This window comes from Crocuta crocuta, unplaced genomic scaffold (genome assembly GCF_008692635.1).
Source record: "Crocuta crocuta isolate KB4526 unplaced genomic scaffold, BGI_CrCroc_1.0 scaffold170, whole genome shotgun sequence".
NCBI lineage: Eukaryota > Metazoa > Chordata > Mammalia > Carnivora > Hyaenidae > Crocuta > Crocuta crocuta.
The window spans coordinates 911,611-931,040 of NW_027527853.1; the positions used below are offsets into that span (position 1 = coordinate 911,611).

A 19,430-nucleotide genomic window follows, 5' to 3' on the forward strand; every position below is an offset into this window, starting at 1 on the left:
ATTTTGTCAAATCTTCAAGATTTTCACATGTATTCTCATGGAATCTTTAAACCAAATCTATGAAGGTAAAAATTACTATTATCATTGTACAGATGAACTAGCTGAGGTTCAGAGTTTAAATTACTGGCCCAAAAAGGAAGGGATTCACATCTAAACCTACATTGCTAGAATAGCATACCATAATAAGGGAAACTAGAAAATAGGAGAATTGGCTAAAGAGCTACAGAACAAAGAATGTTCCCTTCTAAACTGACTGTTTCTTGGTTAGTAGTCTTTAAGGAGACTGTGCCTAAAGCAGCAATAACAGTTTGCAGTGGACTCTAGGTGGTTCTGGTAATATGAGGTGTTTGTAACTCCTTTGGCTTAGCTTTGACACCCATTTCCCTTCCTCGCCTTTCCCTGCCAACTTTGTTTTATGGCTCTTGGCTTAGGTCTTGGATATTAATTTTGCTTATTACTTCATGACTCCTGGCTCTGATCATTGGCTATGCCTATGGACAGATAACTGGCTGTAATGTCAGTGGATCCCCCAGTTCCAGATTTAGGATTTTGGCCCTGGTTGAAGGCCATGGTGCTGATATTGGGTTCCTAGGCCTTTGTACCTGTGATAATGGAGACATGGAGAGTTGGGGCAAATGCAGCAGAAAAAGCTTTATTTAAAAATGCCCTCAAGGGGTGCCTGGGTGGCTTGGTAGTTTAAGTGGCTGACTTCAGCTCAAGTCATGAGCTCATGGTTCCTGAGTTCGAGCCCCGTGTCTGGCTCTGTGCTGACAGCTCAGAGCCTGGAGCCTGCTTCGGATTTTGTATTTGTGTGTGTGTCTCTCTCTGTCCTTTCCCTGCTCACGTTCTGTGTGTCTCTCTCTCAAAAATTAGTAAACATATAAAAATAAAAATGCCCTCAAGATGTTAAACTTCAGCTACTACATACCAAATTTCTGTGAGGAAGTAGGGGTAGATTGGAAGAGTGGTACCTTTCGTTCTTCTGACTGGAAAGAGCAAGTTACAGACAGTTTAATTATGCACAGAAAACTTCCTGATAGGGATTTTGGTGGCCCATTCTCCTCTCCCCTCCAAAACCACCACAGGCTTATTATAAGCATATACTATCACTATCTCATACCTAACTATAGGGAAAAGCCAAAATTTTCTCTCATACTTCTAAGCAGATACAAGTGTCTATAAGTTAAGTTTTCTAACTAACAAATGCTTTAATAGAAGCTTCTATGAAAGCGTTTCTGTTTTTTTTTAAAGATAATTGTTTACATACAATATCCTATTTAATCCTTACAACAACCCTGTTTACAGATAGGCAATGTAAGACACAGAGAGTTTAAGTAATTTGCCCAAGCTCACATAGCTAGTAAGTGGTAGAGCAGGGGCATCCAGAGTCTATGCTCTTTACTATATTAAGCACTAGACTATGCTGCTTCTCATGGACATAAATATCAGAGAGGGTGAATGTTTTAACAATACCACACACTTATTGTTTATTATATTCCAGGACATGTACTACATGCTTTGTATGCAAAATATTACTTAATCTTTACCATAGTTCTTTGTGGGGGTACTGTTATTATCTTTATAGATGTAAAACCTGAAGTTTAGAGGTGTAAAATAACTTGCTCAAGGCCATATAATCAGTAATAGCAAGGCTATAATGATAAAAAAACAAACAATAAACTCCGTTACATTTATTCTCCTAAGCATTGAATTTACAGACCTACAGTTGGAAGTTCAAATACTGAAAGCAGCTTTCAGAAAGTCCTTAGAGTAATAGGAATGGACACCTCACTTGAGGACTTGGTGTGGAGGCAGAGTGGTGCAATGGATGGCATTTTGGATTATCTGGGAGTTCACACTAGGTCTAGACCTGTCACCAACTCATTATGTGATCTGTGTCAGATAGTTCACTTCTTCTGGGTTGAAGATTTATCTGTAAAATTAATGCATAGGATTAGATAATCTCAAAGTAACTTTCTGATTCAACTGCTGGTTGATTATTGTCACAGATAGATTATATAGAGTAGATGTTAGACTGTCTTTGAGTTTGTTTTTTCCCTGCTGTCTGGGTCTAACATTATTTTGTTAGGGTCTTCCCCCCCACCCCCATTATTTTCCAGTGGATTGACTCCTTTTGCTGTGGGCGAGGCAGCTTTCTTTCCTGCCCAAGTTCACTCCCGTCATCACCGTCTGTGGTGTGCCACCCCTTCCTCTCAAAATCTGGGTTTCTTTTCTGAAGGGCTCTCTGTGTAACCATTTTCTGTAAATCTCTCCTCTGGACCTCAGCCTTCTGTGAGTTCCTGGGTTATTTGTCATCTGTACCTGTCACCAGATACTTAGTTACCTTTAGTTCTTTGTTGTTGCCCATATTGGCATTTTCTTTCTCTCTCTCTCTCTTTCTTTCTCTTTCTTTCTCTCTCTCTCTCTCCCTCCCTCCCTTCCTTCCTTCCTTTTTCACTTTCAGAAACATCTTTATTGTTTGCTTCTTTAAACAGTTATCTACATGTATTTCAATATGGTTTGCAGATCCATTCATTTTATTTCTTATTCTATTTTAATTAATTTATTTTTTTCATGGTAAGTGTACTCTTTTTTTTTTAATTTTTTTTTAATTTTTGTGTTTTTATTTTTTTTATTTTATTTTATTTATTTATTTTTTTTTACAAATAGTTTATTGTCAAATTAGTTTCCACATANTGCTGACATTGCCTTAGACACAGCTTCCCAGGCAACCCCCTGGGCAATTCCAGGCCCCATGCCGAGCTCTGGAGGCGGAGTCAGAATTGCTGCTTCCTTCTCTGGGTCCGGCTGGTGCGCATGGGGGGGGCTTGCCCGCAGGGTGTTCTGAGCCCGAGCCTGCNTGGGCGCGAGTGCAAGTACGGAGCTCCTTACTTCTCCGCCATCTTGCCCTCTCTCTAAGTGTACTCTTTAATCCCTATCACCTGCACCCAGCTCCCTCTCACTTCCCCTCTGGTGAACAAACCAGCAGTTTGTTCTCTACAGTTAAGAGTTTTTTTCACATACAACAACCACAAGTAGGATGACAAGTTTATAGCCAAAAGAGCTCACAGAATAAGAAGGTATTTCAAAATCTATTAAATGAGATCTACCATAAATACTTCTAACAAAATAAACAAATGAATATTGAAAAAAAAAGTCTGTTTCTTGGTTTGTCTCTCCCTCTTTTTCCCCTTTGCTCATTTTTTCTTTATTAAATTCCATATATGAGTGAAATCATATGGTATTTGTCTTTTTCTGACTGACTTATTTTGCTTAGCATAAAACTCTTTCATTTGTCCACGTCATTGCAAATGGCAAGATTTCATGTTTCTTAATGGCTGAGCAGTATTCCATTGTATATATCTACTACATCTTCTTTAGCCATTTATGTATCAGTGAACACTTAGACTGTTTCCATAATTTGGTTATTGTAAATAATACTGCAGTAAAGTAGGGGTGCATGTATCCCTTTGGATTAGTGTTTTTGTATTTTTTGGATAAATACTCAGTAATACGATTACTGGATCATTGGGTACTTCTATTAACTTTTTGAGAAACCTCCATACTGTTTTCCACAGTGGCTATACCAGTATATTTCCATCATGTTTGCATTTTCTGTAGAATTTTAAACACTACTAGCTCAAACTTCTAAATTCATTGTTGACTTTAAACATAAAAATATACCTCCCAATATATGCCAAAATGACATTTATTTATGTCCATATTGTCATTTTAGTATATCTTTTGTGCTTTATTTCTTATATTTTAGTATAGTTGTAATAAGCATCTTCTTTTTCTCTTAGGATGATCCTTATTTTTTATCCATAGGTTTTTGGGTGGAGGAAGTAGGAAAGGGACATACACTTGATTATTTTTGGGTATTTTTCCAATTTTGTTTTTTTAGGCAGGAAGTATTTTTTCAACATGTTTTTGAGTTGGAATTTTTCTCATACAATTTCTCTAAGCTTTCATTTTTAGTATATCTGTGTGGGATCCTGTATTGCTGTACATTTTAATATATACTGAAATATGTGAAGTATTTGTGGTTATTATACTACTCCATGCCTCTAATGTCTCCACAACTAGACTGTAAGTTTTTTGAGGGCAGGACCATATCTGTAGCACCAGCTCCTGGCTTGGTACCTTTGTGTAGGAATGGTCCCTTGAAAAGTTCTGTGCCCAAACTTACAAGTTATAAGTTGCTCTTCTTGCTTATCTTTTTGCACCCAGCTCTTTTTCCCCTTTCAAAATGAGATATGAGTTTGTTGTTCCTAGCAAATAGTCTGGCAACATAGAGATGATAATTTGTTTGGGTGGACATGTTGGTGTTTTCATTTAAAAATGTGGGGTGGAGGAGAGAAAGAGAAAAGAAATGTACTGCTGTCTATATTAACCTGTATCATCACCAAAGTAAAGCACTAGTAGATACTTAAAAATGTTTATGATCATCAAGAGTCTATCCTTTCTTGGTGCCAATAAGAATGAAGAAGATCGATAAAAAGAATAGGTAAAGTAGAAAATTTTTGTAAGTCTAAAAGTGGGGAAGGAATTTAATACAAATATATTTACACCTCTGGATATCTGTGATCCTAAGAATGAAAAGTTTGCCATAGTTCCTCATGGTAAAATGGAACACTTCAATTTTGAAAAACTCTACTCTGAGTTTTTCCTGAGTAAGAAATTATGTGAGACTCTTGCTGCAGCCATTGTGTAGTTCCAGAATTGAACCTTTATTAGTGGTGTTGTTCATTGGTATTATACAGGGATTGGCAGACTGTGGCCAATGGGCCAAATATTGCCTGCTGTTTTTTTTTTTTTTAATGATTTTTGAGCAAAGAATGGTTTTTAAATTTTAAATGGTTTTAAAAACCACAATAATAATATTTCATGACATTTGAGGTATATTTGAAATCCAAATTTCATTGTCCATAAATTGGAACAAAGCAATGTTCCTTGATTGTCTATGGTTGTATTTTTGCAACAATGGCAAAATGGAGTATTTGTGACATAACCTGCATTGCCCATAAAGCCTAAATAGTTGCTAAGTTGCTATCGGGCCATATGTAGAAAAAGTTTGCTTTATACTCCTGGTATCAGACAAGATAAGAGACCAAAAAAAAAAAAAAGTCAGTTGGGGCCAAAATGAGGATAGAGGATAGAGGTAGAATTAATTCCTTTCCTGCTATTTTTTATTCCTTTCCTGACCCTTCCTATTCCTCAGTAGGCCTTATCTCTTTTTCTCTTCTTAAACTCCCTCACTGTACCCCACTTCCACATTCACAGACATATATATTTTTAGAAAAAAAATGAAGATCTTTCATTTTTATGAGAGTTTAGTTTGTGGTTGCTCTTAATTTTTAAAATTGCATTTTCCTTTATTTTAAATCTGAAGTTTAGACCATCTGGGAAAGAAAACTGGGGACTTCAGTATGTAGGCTCTCCATTTGGCAACAGCTAAAAGTAGTGCTAAGACCAGTCAAGAGGAGTGAGACTGAAATTGAAGCTTTGTTGGCCTGTATTGAGAAATTTGGACCAGATCTGACAGTTGGAGCACCATTTTTGACCATTGTTCTGGGAATCCTGTTTTGTTCCACTGTACAGAAAACCTTTAGGGGTTAAACTCCTACCATTCAATTTTTTTTTTTTTTGAGGAAATAACACAAAACTAGAGGCTCAATTTGGAGGAGAAGCTGAAACTGATTCAAACAAGATTTCATTAACTAATTTGGGGAGCATTTGGAGCTGTTCTGAGCTATACAGTTACTTCTTTTCTCATCTCCACTGGCACTCTGAGAATCAGATCACCTGGGGAAAGCAGATTTAAAAAATTCCAGATGGTGTGTGCGATGCTCCAGCTGTGGAGAATCTCTCCCAGTCAGGCAATCTGCCTTTCTGCCGGAACCCTCTAAAACTGTGCTGCCCATTTGTCATGCTTCTCCAATTGCAGCCTTCTGGATAGCTTCTCTTTGCCTTGTCTGACTCTTCCTTTCCAGTTTTTATCATCCCCCTTCATGAGCTAATGTAGTAACTTCTCTTCATTGGCTATAAATCCATAGAATAACCCGATATAAGTATGGTTTTGTGAAGGATAATTGGAAAACGTCTGCTTTTTTTACCCTTAAGATTCAGTGTTCACTTGTCTCATATGACGACGTGACTGTTTGTGCATGTGTGAAAAAGAAAAGAAACAGGAAGAGGAGAGGGAAAGGCTAGCATGAGGGTGAGCAAGAAAGAATTCATGCATGTGTTTTTGTAGCCAGTTGGACAAAATAAGTTCATCTCCATGTCAGCTTGATTAGAATCCTGGGTTAATGTTGAGAAAGGTTACTGTCACTGACTTGGATGACCCTGATGGGTCTACCAAAGAAGTGATTGTTTTGGGGTTGGTCCTGGCTGTTGTTTTGATGGTAAGTTTTGTCTGGAGTTATTTCTAGCTTTTGGTGGCAAGGCCTGGAAGCTTATGGGCATCTTTTGATCTCCAGAGGGTTAAGGTGGATTTTCCTTGGAAGTTAGTTGAACATTGTGGGGAGGTGAAGAGAAGAAGCAGGTAACAGATGACACTCTATGCTGTTGGCTACCTGCTGTTCTTATTGTATATTCTTGTAATAAATATGCCTTTTCTAATCTGTAGAATATTAGGTGAGTAAACTTTGAAACCTCTCATTTTAGCTGTGTTATAGTCTATAACTGGATTCATGTAAGGTTTATGGGTCATTTGAGTTATATTTTACTTGGTATTTGGTGCCTTTTGAAATCTAGATAGAAAATTACATAAATTGGTAGGAACTAAAAATTTCCCTGTATAGTGTTACTTTAAAATGTGAAGAAAGTTTATATGTCATAAAATGCAGAGATGTGAAGTGTACAGTTTGACTGCTTTTGGTAAAAGTATGCATCTATGTAACCTTCACCTTAAACAGGATCTAGAACATTTCTATCATCCCCTACAGAAAGTCTCTTTCCAGTCTGTCACATCTTGCAAGGGAACTACTGTTCAGGTTTCTATCACCATAGATTATTTTGCCTGTTCTTAAACTTCATATATACTGTTTTATGTCTAGCTTTTTAAGTTCAGCATAATGTTTCCAATGCTCATCTTAGTTATGTGTTATTGGTAGATCATTAAAAAATTGTTTTTGACTCTTTCCCATCTTGCAAGATGGTGGATGAAAAAGCTGAGAAGCCTAATAGTAAGGAGAAGAAACTTGAAGCAAAGAAAGCTGATGCTGGTAGCAAGGTTAAGAAGGCTAATCTCAGGGGTGCCTGGGTGACTTAGTCGGTTAAGCGTCCGACTTTCGCTTAGGTCATGATCTCATGGTTCGTGGGTTTGAGCCCCGTGTCGGGTTCTGTGCTGACTGCCAGCTCAGAGCCTGGAGCCTGTTTCAGTCTGTTACTCCCTCTCTCTCTGAGCCTCCCCTGCTCACTCTGTCTCTCTCTCTCCTAGAAATAAATAAAACAAAACAAAACAAAACAAAACAAAACAAAACAAAACAAAACGGCTAATCTCAGGGCTGAAATGCCAAAGAAGGGAGGCCCTACTCCAGCTGAAACTCTTATGTAGTCGAAGGAATTGGCAGATACTCCCCATCAGCTGTGTATTCCAAAAATGCCATGTACAAGAGGAAGTATTCAGCAGCTAAATCCAGGGTTGAAAAGAAAAAGAAGGAGAAGGTTCTTGCTCCAGTCACAAAACTAGTTGGTGGTGACAAGAATGGTGATACCTGAGTGGTTAAACTTCGCAAAATGTATTATCCTATTGAAGATGTGCCTTGAAAGCTGTTGAGCCACAGCAAGAAACCTTTCAGTATGTGAGAAAACTGCAAGCTAGCATCATTTCTGGGACCATTTTGATCATCTTCACTGGGTGCCACAGAGGCAAGGGAGTGGTTTTCCTGAAGCAACTGAGCAGTGGCTTGCCACTTGTGTCCAGATCTCTGGCCCTTAGTGGAGTTCTTCTGCATAGAACACACCAATTTTTCATTGCCACCTACACCAAAGTTGATATCACTAGTGCAAAAATCCCAAAACATCTCACTGATGCTTACTTCAAGAAGAAGAAGTTGTGCAAACCCAGACACCAGGAAGGTGAGATCTTTGACACAGAGAAGGAGAAATATGAGATTACAGAGCAGTGTGAAGTTGATCAGAAAGCTGTGGATTCACAGTCTGCCAAAAATCATAGCTGTTTCTCAGCCTCAGAGCTACCTCCGCTCCATGTTTTCTCTCAGAAATGGGGATTTTATCTTCACAAATTGGTTTTCTAAATTTCTTACAAAGAACTTAATGGAATAGCTGATCCATTTCAAAAAATAATGAATAAAATTTTAAAATTCTGAGTTGTTTTTCATTATATGACTTCCATAATCTTTTTATGCCTTCTCCTGTTAGTGAACTTTTAACTTTTACTCAGTTTTATAGAACAGAAAGTTTTAAGTATGGTAAGCCCAATTTATCAAAAAGAATTTTATAATCAATGTTCTTGGTGTTCTAAGAAATCTTTGTTAAATGGGGACGACTGGGTGGCTCAGTTGGTTAAGCATCCGACTTCGGCTCAGGCCATGATCTCATGGTTCGTGGGTTTGAGCCCTGCATCGGACTCTGTGCTGACAGCCAGCTCAGAGCCTGGAGCCTGCTTCAGATTCTGTGTCTCCGTCTTTCTTTGACCCTTCCCTGCTCATGCTGTCAATCTCTCTCTCTCTCTCTCTGAAATAAATTAAAAAAATAAAAAATAAAAAAAACAAGAAATCTTTGTTAAATCTCAAGACCACGAAAATTTTCTTTCATGTTTTCTTCTAGACATATTACAGTTTTGCTTTTATATTGAGGTCTGTGGTCCATTTCATATTAATTGTGTCAGAGGATACTAATATTCATTTTACCATATGTTTATTAATTTGTTGTAGCAACATTTGTTGAAAACATTGTCTTTCCCCTTAATTAATACAGTTGAGCATATTGGACTGTAAGTTTCTTTTTTTGTAATGTCAGATTTTGGTGTCAGGGTTAAGCTGGCTTATAAAATAAAGTGGAATCATTCTTTTTTATTTTCTGAAAGAGTTTGTGTAACATTGATATTAAGCCTTCCTTAAAGGTTGATAGAACTTTCTAGTGAGCCCAGATGGGCATGGAGTTTTATTTATGCAAAATTTTTATTGTAGTTTCTTTGATAGATATGGGGCTATTCGGAGTTTGTATTTCTTCATAAATTTTTAAGTCTTTTTAAAAAAAGAATTTGCCCATTTTATTTAAGTTATTGAATTTATTACCATAAACTTGTTCATAATATTACACTATTATCCTTTCAATATCTATGGGATTTGTAGTGATGCTTCTCTTTTATTATTGATATTGTTAATTTGTGATTTTCTCCTTTTTTTCTTTATTATTGCTAGGTGTTTATTAATTTTAATAATACTTTAGAAGAGAAAACTTTGGGTTTGTTAATTTTCTCTTTTGCTAATATATACTCTGAACTTCATTATTCCTCTTTATGACTTACTTTGGATTTAATTTGCTCTTCTTTCTCTAGATTCTTAAGGTGGGAACTTAGATAATTGATATTAAATCTTTCTATTTTCTAATGAGTGAATTTTAAACTACATTCCTCCTTTAAGCATTATTTGGTTTGTGTTCCACAAATTTTGTTATTTTTTAGTTTGAAGTATTTTTAAATTTCTCTTGTGGTTTTTCCTTGACCATTGGCTGTTTAGAATAGATTTAATTTCCAGATAATATATTTTTTAGATATCTCACTTTATATTTTTAACATAATTTAATTTTTTTTTCTCTTCGAATAATATACTACATAAGTTTTCAACCTCTTGGTTTTTAGATTAACAGTTAATAATTTTCATCAAAATTGTCCATTTGGGCTATCCTGTTCAAATCTTTCATCTGACCCAATCTCCAGGACTCAGTTCCATGTTAGATCATTGTATATTGTCCTAAAGATCTGTGAAGGCTCTATTAATTTTTTTCAGTAATTTCTTTTTATCCATTCGTTAAACTGGATTTAAAAAACATGTTTTCAAGTTTACTTCTCTTTCTTTTCCAATTTGTCCTTAAGCCTATCTAGTGAAGTTTTTTACATTCTAAAATTTCTACTGGGTCTCTCTTTCTCTCTCTCTCTCCCCCTCCCTGCATTACTCCACTGAGGTACTTTATGTGTTAACTCATTAAAACCATATTGTCTTTTAATTCTTTATGTGTTTGTAATAGGTGCTTTAAAGTCTTTTTTGCTAAATCTAACATCTGGGCCATTTCTGATCTAGTTTCTAGATTAAAAATAAATCTAGTTTCTAAAATAAAATTAGTTTATTTTAATTTTTGGTTGTTTATTTTTGACTGGTGATTTTTTAAATGAATACTGACATTGTGATTAAAAATAGTGTAGAGTATCTAGATTCTGTTATCTTTCTCTGAATGGTATCAATTCTTGTTTAAACAGGCAGTTATTGGCTGGTCACCTTAAACTTTGTAGACTTCATTTTATACTTTCTTCAGATCTGTAGAAAGTCCAGGATGTTTCTCAAGCTCCTCTAGCTTGTCAGGACAAGATCCCTTGTGGATCTTATTAAAAATCGATTTCATACTTCGTTAGGGTGGATCTAGCGTAGGTCTTACACTGAAGCTTGGTCCTTACTCATGGTATGACTTTCTCAACTGAATACCTCGGATGTTATTAAAGTATTAACAGGATCTTTCCATGCTGAAGGGTCCAAGAACTGTGATTTTTCCTCTAGCAGTTCTTGTTCTCTAATACCTCTATTTTTCCTCTCAACTCTATCATAACTGCTACCTGGTTAACTTTCATGGTCTTACTCTGAACACATATAGTCTTGTCCTCAGGGATTTATACAAGACCTCACACAGGGTCTCCTGGAGCCTTCTCAGTACCGCCATCTTTTCTATGTTGCCTTGTCTCATAGATTACAGCTATTTCAACCAAACTGAACTCTGATTTCTGCCTTCTCAGATAATTGGGATCACCTTGACCAGCTCAGTGTCTAGCTCTCTTCTTTGCAGTTGGGAAATTAGCGAGCTGGGTAATCATGAGACTCACCTCATGAGTTTCCTTTTTCTCAAGGATTACAATCATGTGCTGTCTATTGTCTTCTGCCTGAAAAAGTTGCCTCACATGGTTTGTTCAGATTTATAGTTGTTTATTTTAGGAGGGCTGATTTAGTACAGTTACTACAACATAGTTGTAAGTGGGATTCCAAGTCTACTATTTTGCTGTATGCTTTCTATTTGTCCTGCCTTTTTCCCACTCCTGTTTTTCTCCTTTCCTGTTTTCTTTTGGGCTAATCAAATTTTTTAATGTTTTGTTTTAATTATTATAATGACTTTCTGGATATAACTTATGTATTATTTTTAAGAAGTTGTACTAAAGATCACTGAAGATGGTACTAAATATTGATCTTTAACTTACCACATTCTACTTAGAGTTAATATAGTACTATTTCCAATAAAAATTTTATAACACTATAATCTACTTAGACTCCCCATCCTTTGTTATATTGTTTTGTATATTTTATATCTATGAATATTACAATTCCTACAATACAATATCATATGTTTTTCATTAAATAGTAAGTTGTCTTTTTAGTGGTAAAAAGATACAAAATTTATCATCTTAATTATTTTTAAGTGTATAATTCAGTAGTGTTAACTATATACAATCAGGTATTTTTTCAAGAAATTAATAGAAGATACAAAATATCATTGTTATTTTTTGTGAATATAATTTGTCAAATTAGCTTACATACAACACTCAGTGCTCATTGCAACAAGTGCCCTCCTCAATGCCCATCACCCATTTTCCCCTCTCTCCCACCCACACTGATGCACCCTCAGTTTGTTCTTTGTCTTTAAGAGTCTCTTGTGGTTTGCCTCCCTCCCTCTTTGTTTGTAACTGTTTTTTTCCCCTTCCCTTCCCCCATGGCCTTCTGTTAAGTTTCTCAAGATTCACATATGAGTGAAAATATATGAGATCTGTCCTTTGACTGACTTGTTTCACTCAGCATAATACCCTCCAGTTCCAATCACATTGCTGTAAATGGCATGATTTCATTCTTTCTCATTGCCAAGTAGTATTCCATTGTATGTATATATATATATATNGTGTTGAGACTGCTGCTATAAACATTGGGGTACACATGCCCCAATGCATCAGCACTCCTGTATTCTTTGGGTAAATTCCTAGCAGTGCTATTGCTGGGTCATAGGGTATTTTTAATTTTTTGAGGAACCTCCACACTGTTTTCCAGAGCGGCTGTACCAGTTTGCATTCCCACCAACAGTGCAAGAGGTTTCCTGTTTCTCCACGTCCTCACCAGCATCTATTGTTACCTGATTTGTTCATTTTAGCCAGTCTGACTGGTGTAAGGTGGTATCTCAGTGTGGCTTTGATTTGTATTTCCCTGATGAGGAGTGATGTTGAGCATCTTTTCATGTGTCTATTGGCCATCTGGATGTCTTCTTTGGAAAAGTATCTATTCATGTATTCTGTCCAGTTCTTCGCTGGATTAACTGTTTTTTCGGATGTGGAGTTTGTTGAATTCTTTATAGATTTTGGATACTAGTCCTTTTTCCAATATGTCACTGCAAATATCTTTTCCCATTCTGTCGGTTGCCTTTTAGTTTTGTTGATTGTTTCCTTTGCAGTCCAGAAGCTTTTTATCTTGATGAGGCCCCAATAGTTCAATTTTGCTTTTAATTCCCTTGCCTTTGGAGATGTGTCAAGTAAGAAATTGCTGTGGCTGAGGTCAAAGAGGTTGTTTCCTTCTTTCTCCTCTAGGGTTTTGATGGTTTTCTATCTTACATTCAGGACTTTCATACATTTTGAGTTTATTTTTGTGTATGGTGTAAGAAAGTGGTCTAGTTTTATTGTTCTTCATGTTGCTGTCCAGTTCTCCCAGCACCATTTGCTAAAGAAACCGTCTTTTTTTTTCATTGGATGCTCTCTCCTCCTTTGTCAAAGTTTAGTTGGCCATACATTTGTGGGTCCAATTCTGGGTTCTCTGTTCTATTCCGTTAGTCTATGTGTATGTTTTTTTGCCAATACTATACTGTCTTGATGATTACAGCTTTACAATAGAGGCTAAAGTCTGGGATGGTGATGCCTCCCACTTTGGTTTTCTTCAATATTAGTTTAGCTATTTGGGGTCTTTTGTGTTTCCATACAAATTTTAGGATCATTTGTTCCAGTTTTGAGAAGAATGCTGGTGTAATTTTGATTGGGATTGCATTGAATGTGTAGATTGCTTTGGGTAGTATTGACATTTTAACAGTGTTTATTCCAGTCCATGAGCATGGAATATTTTTCCCTTTCTTTGTGTCTTCTTCAGTTTCCTTCATGAGTTTGCTTATAGTTTTCAGCATACAGGTCTTTTACATCTTTGGTTAGGTTTATTCCTAGGTATTTTATAGTTCTTGGTGCAATTGTAAATGGGATCAATTTCTTTATTTCTCTTTCTGTTGCTTCATTATTGATGTATTAAAATGCAACTGGTTTCTCTACATTGATTCTGTACCCTGCGACTTTGCTGAATTCATGTACCAGTTTTAATAGTATTTTGGTGGAGTCTTTCAGGTTTTCCATGTAGAGTATTATGTTGTCTGTGAACAGTGAAAGTTTGACTTCTTCTTTGCCAATTTTGATGCCTTTTATTTCATTTTGTTGTCTGATTGCTGATGCTAGGACCTATAACACTGTGTTAAAACAACAGTGGTGAGAGTGGACATCCCTGTCGTGTTCCTCATCTCCAGGGGAAAGCTCTCAATTTTTGCCCATTGAGGCTGATATAAGCTGTTAGCTTTTCATATATGGCTTTTATGATGTTTAAGTATCTTCCTTCTATCCCGACTTTCTTGAGGGTTTTTATTAATAAAGGATGTTGTATTCTGTCAAATGCTTTTTTTGCATATATTGGCAAAGTATTATCTATTAAGATTATCAACATATTTACCATGTCCTCTTCCCTTTATTTCTCTGTGTATGTATGAAGTTTCATCTGATGTCATTTCTTTTCAGCTAAAGAACTTTTCAAACTTGTGATTTTGTTGGAGAGGGAGGGAATGGCTCTAATCTTTTATTCAGCCTTCTGTTGAATTTTTTATTTCAGATATTGCCTCTCTAGAGTTTTTATTTGGTTCTTTTTCATAGTTTTATTTTTCTGCTTAGATATTCCATCTTCTCATCCATTATGATCATCTTTTCCTCTAGACTTGATCTATGTTTTATAATAGCAACTTTAGAATTGTTTGCAGGGTGCCTGGGCAGCTCATTCAGTTGTATGTCCAACTCTTGGTTTCAGCTCAGGTCATGATCCCTGGGTCGTGGGATTGAGCTCCACATTGGCCTCTGCGCTGAGTGAGCATAGGGCCTGTTTGAGATTCTCTCTCCATTTGCTGCTCTCCTCCACTTGCATATATACTTTTTCTCTAAAATAACGAAAATAAAAAAAAATAAGCATTTGTCTGCCAACTGTATAGAGATTCCTCAATGTTAAAAAAAAAATAGAATTATCATATGATCCAGTAATTCCACTACTGGGTATTTATCCAGAGTATGAAAACACTAATCTAAGGAGATACACGTACCTGGATGTTTATTGTAGAATGATTTACAATAGTCAAGATACGGAAGCTACCCAAGTGTTCATTAATAGATGAATAGATAAAGATGATGCAGGATATATAGTATATATACAATGGAATATTATTCAGCCATAAAAAAATGAAATCTTGTAGGGGTGCCTTGGTGGCTCAGGGAGGTAAGCATCTGACTTTGGCTCATGATCTCACAGTTAGTGGGTTTGAGTTCCGCATGAGCCTCTGTGCTGACAGCTCAGAGCCTGGAGCCTGTTTCAAATTCTGTGTGTGTGTGTGTGTGTGTGTGTGTGTGTGTGTCTTTGCCCCTCCCCTGTTCACGGTCCATCTGTCTTTCTCTCAAAAATAAATAAACATTAAACATTTTTTTAAAAAATGAAATCTTGTCATTTGCAATAATGTGGATGGATCTAGAGGGTATAATGGTAAGTGATATGTCAGTCACAGAAAGAAAAATACCATATGATTTCACTCATATGTGAAATTTAAGAAACAAACCAAGAAAAAGAGAGACAAATAAAATAGAAGTTCTTAAATATAAAGAACAAACTGGTGGTTGCCAGAGGGAAGGTGGGTAGAGAATGCATGAAATAGGTGAAGGGATTAAGAGTACAATGAGTATTATATAGAATTGTTGAATGACTATATTGTACATCTGAAACTGATATAATAGTGTATGTTGACTATACTGGAAACAAACAAACAAATAAATACTTGTCTACTAATTCCAACATCTGCATTATTTTGGAGTTTCTTTTGACTGCCTTTTCTTTTAATTATGGACTGCATTTTTCTGTTTCCATGTCTAGTAAGTTTTTAATCATGTCTGGACATTATTATTATTTTCTTTTAGTCTTAGGGTGAGACATAGTGTTTACTCCTGGGCATTACTCATTTCTGCAGTTTTATTGGAGAGTCCAGATATTTATCAAGCCTCTCTAACTTAGCAGAATTCAAACTCAAAACACTCTACTTGCACTGGGCGAGGCTGAAATCTTTGCTCAGCCCTTTCAGCTTTCCAGATATTGCTTTCCAACAGACTTTTTGGTGTTTCACTGCTCAGTGGTCAGTTTATACTTAGGTTTTATACCTAGATTATAATTTTAGTCTTAGAATTTATTCATAGTTTTGAGAGCTCCCTCTTCTGTGGCTTTTTCCTCTCTTGGATTTTCTATCTCAATTTCCAGATTCTTTGCCAGCCCTCACCTTTTGCCCTGAGGGTTTCTGCACCATTCTGCACAGACTAGGGAGTGCCCTGAATACATTATTGGGTAAATTATTGTATATGGCTCTTTCATTTTCTGTCTGTGGACTGAATCAATGTTGCATGAGTAATAAGAAGAATGTTTTATTAAAAAAAAATAACAGTTGTTTTAGTAGATACCCTGTCATGGTGGCAGGCCTACATGGCTCTTCTGTGACGGGCCTGGAAATTGGTTGGCAAGGATAGAATGACACACTGTTTCTCGCTAGTAGCCAGATGAGGATCCGTTAGTACAGATCACTGAGCAACCTGTATCACCAGGTTGTTGTTATTGTTGTTTTAACAGGATTCCTGTGAAGAGTATGTTTGTGTACCCTTTGTTTGGTTGTAGTAAATGGGGAATGATAATTTTCCTGATGAGCTGCCCAGATAAGTGGCTTTGTGAAACCTTACATAGCATTTATATGTCTTCTTTCTGATTATAGCATTTCTTTTACCATCCTACTTTCCTTTGGGAAACCGTAATGTCATTTATGTGGAACACTCAGTTTTCATACTTGTGTTCTTTGTCTTTTGTTCTTATCCACACCTCATCTTTCTCACCTCAAGGGTGGAAATGTGGTAACAGATTACCACAGTGATTGGTTCAAGTATAGGCCAGGATATGAATAAGACTAAATATAGAATTTTCCTCAAGATATTTCTCTTCAGCTTAGGCCATGAACTTCTAAGGCAAGAACCATGTTCACCACTGCATTCTCTATACCAAGCACAGACCTGGAGAAATGTGAATGAATGTTGAATAGAATGAGTGACCCTTGGCAGAGTCATGCAATGATTGTGACTTTGGCTTTCCAAGACTGAATTCTTAATTTTTAATCTGGTAGCATCTCTCTACAAAATGTAAGTCAGATTTGTTTGTTGAAATTATGGAAAGAACCCACATGTCCATCTATTGATGAATGGATTAATGGATTACATATAGGTAGTATATATGTTTATATATATGTATATATATACATACACACAATGAAATATTATGTGAGGATCAAAAAGAATGAAATCTTGCCATTTGCAACAATATGGATGTAACTAGTGTGTATTATGCTAAGTGAAATAAGTGAAATAAGTCAGAGAAAGACAAATTCATGTGATTTCACTCATGTGAATTTTAATAAAAAAGCACAAATGAACAGAGGGAAAGGTGAGGAAAAATAAGATAAAAGCAGAGGGGGAGGCAAACCATGAGAGACTATTAAATACAGAGAACAAACATTTGCTGGAGAGGTGTTGGTGTTGGCTGGTGAGGATGGAGGTGGGAGATGGTCTAAATGGGTGATGAACATTTAGAAGAGCACTTGTTGGGAAGAGCACGAGCTGTTACATTGTAAGTGATGAATCACTGGGTTCTACTCCTGAAACCATACTACACTGTATGTTAACTAAATTGAATTTAAATAATAATAATGATAATAATAATAAAGATATAAGTAAGAAATTGGCAAATCTGTTCATGAAATGGACCTCATCAGTATATAGTTGAGGGCATGACTGAGAATAAATTCTCAGAGAAAGTATGTTTTGAGATTAGACCCTCATTTCCCTAGAGCAGCATAATTTTGATCTTTGAAACAGGTGTATGTACATGTTTCCTTCATGTCTTTGTCTCCCACTCTGCTCCCAGGACATCAAAGGACTCAGGAAGCTCTTTCACTAGAAATACCTATTGCAAGTATATCAGTTCTCTATCTTGAACTTTGGAGAAGTACCATTAGTGTCACTGAAATAACATTTGTGAATTAGGAGACCTCGGGGATGTCACCGACTGGTCAGGGGGAGAATGATTTAGGAAGTGGGAATGATGGCACATGGTTAAGATGTATTTGTTACTTTTACATCCTTCTCCATTTTCCTCTTCTTCCTTCTGCTGTTCTCAGGTACTCAGTGATCTCAGAGTTACAGCTCTCTTTGTAGGGATTTTTGGTGAAATACTGTTACTATACTATGGGTTAAGTAAGAATAGACTTTTTGGAAAATCTGGAAATTGAATTGCAACAATATCAATATCAGTGTTTCATTGTGGAATTGTTTTTAAGTTCTAAACATTCAGCCTATATATGGATATTTATAAAACAACCTCTTTGCAATTCGGAGTGGTTCTTTGTCAAATTAAGACTCAACAAATGGTTAAGTGCCTCAAATACCCACTGTACTAGGGGCTTTCACATATGTTATCTGGCATAATCATAAAAACCTGTGTGCATGTGGGGAGTTATTATTCATCCCTATTTTACAGAGAGGAATTTTGCCAACAATTAGAATTAAAAATAAACATTGTGACTTCTGATTTCTGGTCGGGCATGTAAGTAGCTATAGACATCTCCCTTGTAACAAGAAATAAAAAACTGAAGAAATGGAAAAATTAACTACTTAGATTCATCAGAGAAGGAAGGTCACAGGGCAAACCAAGATAAACCTTGTGCTTATTCCTTATGGATCACTTAATTTGGAATATGCCCAAGTCTAACCCAAAGTAATCTGATATCCAAAAAATGACTAATAATATGAAAGCTGCTGTCTGAAGACACCTAAAGCAAACCTTTTAACAAATACCAAAAAAATAAATAAATTAACGTATTCACCATTAAAATTTCAATGATTCTAGGAAAATATAACTCAAAATCCATTAATGTTCTTGTCCCTGAGTAAGACTCAGAGCCCTCTCTTTTAGAAATGGCTTGCCAGCCTCCCAGTGGAATAAAAAGCTCTCATCTCCTTCTGTTTTCCATCTTACTTTAAATCCTACTTCACAGATTTTGTTAAGGGTCAATTTGACATCCATTTCTCAAATCAGACTTTGCTAGTGCTCTTTATGAATCTTCAAAGCACAATTCTGGAAGAAAGGCTACTAATTCAAGATTGAAAAATGTACTCGTTGGATGATCTCATAAGTGTTTGGCAACAACTTATTATTGCATTATTAGGCAAAACTGAAATCATGAAGCTGAGAAAGAGCTTATTTTATATATTGTTGGATAGAAAGTTAAGTAGTTCTGCATATTCTAACATTGATTGGTGTCCTGACCTTTCTAAATATTCAACCTGTAAAGACATTTGAGAAGCCTAGGACTTGCTCTCTTGCTGTTTTCAAAAATGATAGATTTCACTTGAATTTTTATAATAGAGTCACAACTACAGCAAAGGAGCAGCTGTCTTACCAGGTAGAGAACATGAGAAAATCATTTATAGAGAGCTCTGGAAGTTTTTAAGGCCTTAAAATTTGTGGAGAAAATGAAATTTTATTTGTTTATTTGTTCTTAAATGAAGAGTCTGCATCATGATAGTGGACGGCTCTGTTTGGAAGCAGTCCTTCCCAATTTTCTCTTAGCATTCTGCTGCATGTATTTGCTTAATTCCACACAGAAATATGTCATCAAATAAGAAATTATAAAATTACCATTTAAAAATAAATAAGCTGTTGGAATTTTCAGGAGAATCATCCATGAGATTCCAAATTTTATGAACTAATGCCAAACATTTCCAAACCAATTATTTCAAGGATTTGAAGAAAATTTATTACTATTAAATCTTGGCCATATGACCAGTGATAGAA

The 19,430-nt window shown here is 36.0% G+C and overlaps 1 protein-coding gene and 1 pseudogene across 3 annotated transcripts in view; both read left to right on the forward strand.

Annotated features, from left to right (window-relative positions):
* HPSE2 (heparanase 2 (inactive)) overlaps positions 1–19,430 on the forward strand; it is a 608,936-nt gene that overhangs the window by 90,141 nt on the left and 499,365 nt on the right. The gene's annotated exons all lie outside the window — the stretch shown is intronic.
* Positions 7,160–8,264, forward strand: LOC144245118 (large ribosomal subunit protein eL6-like; annotated as a pseudogene).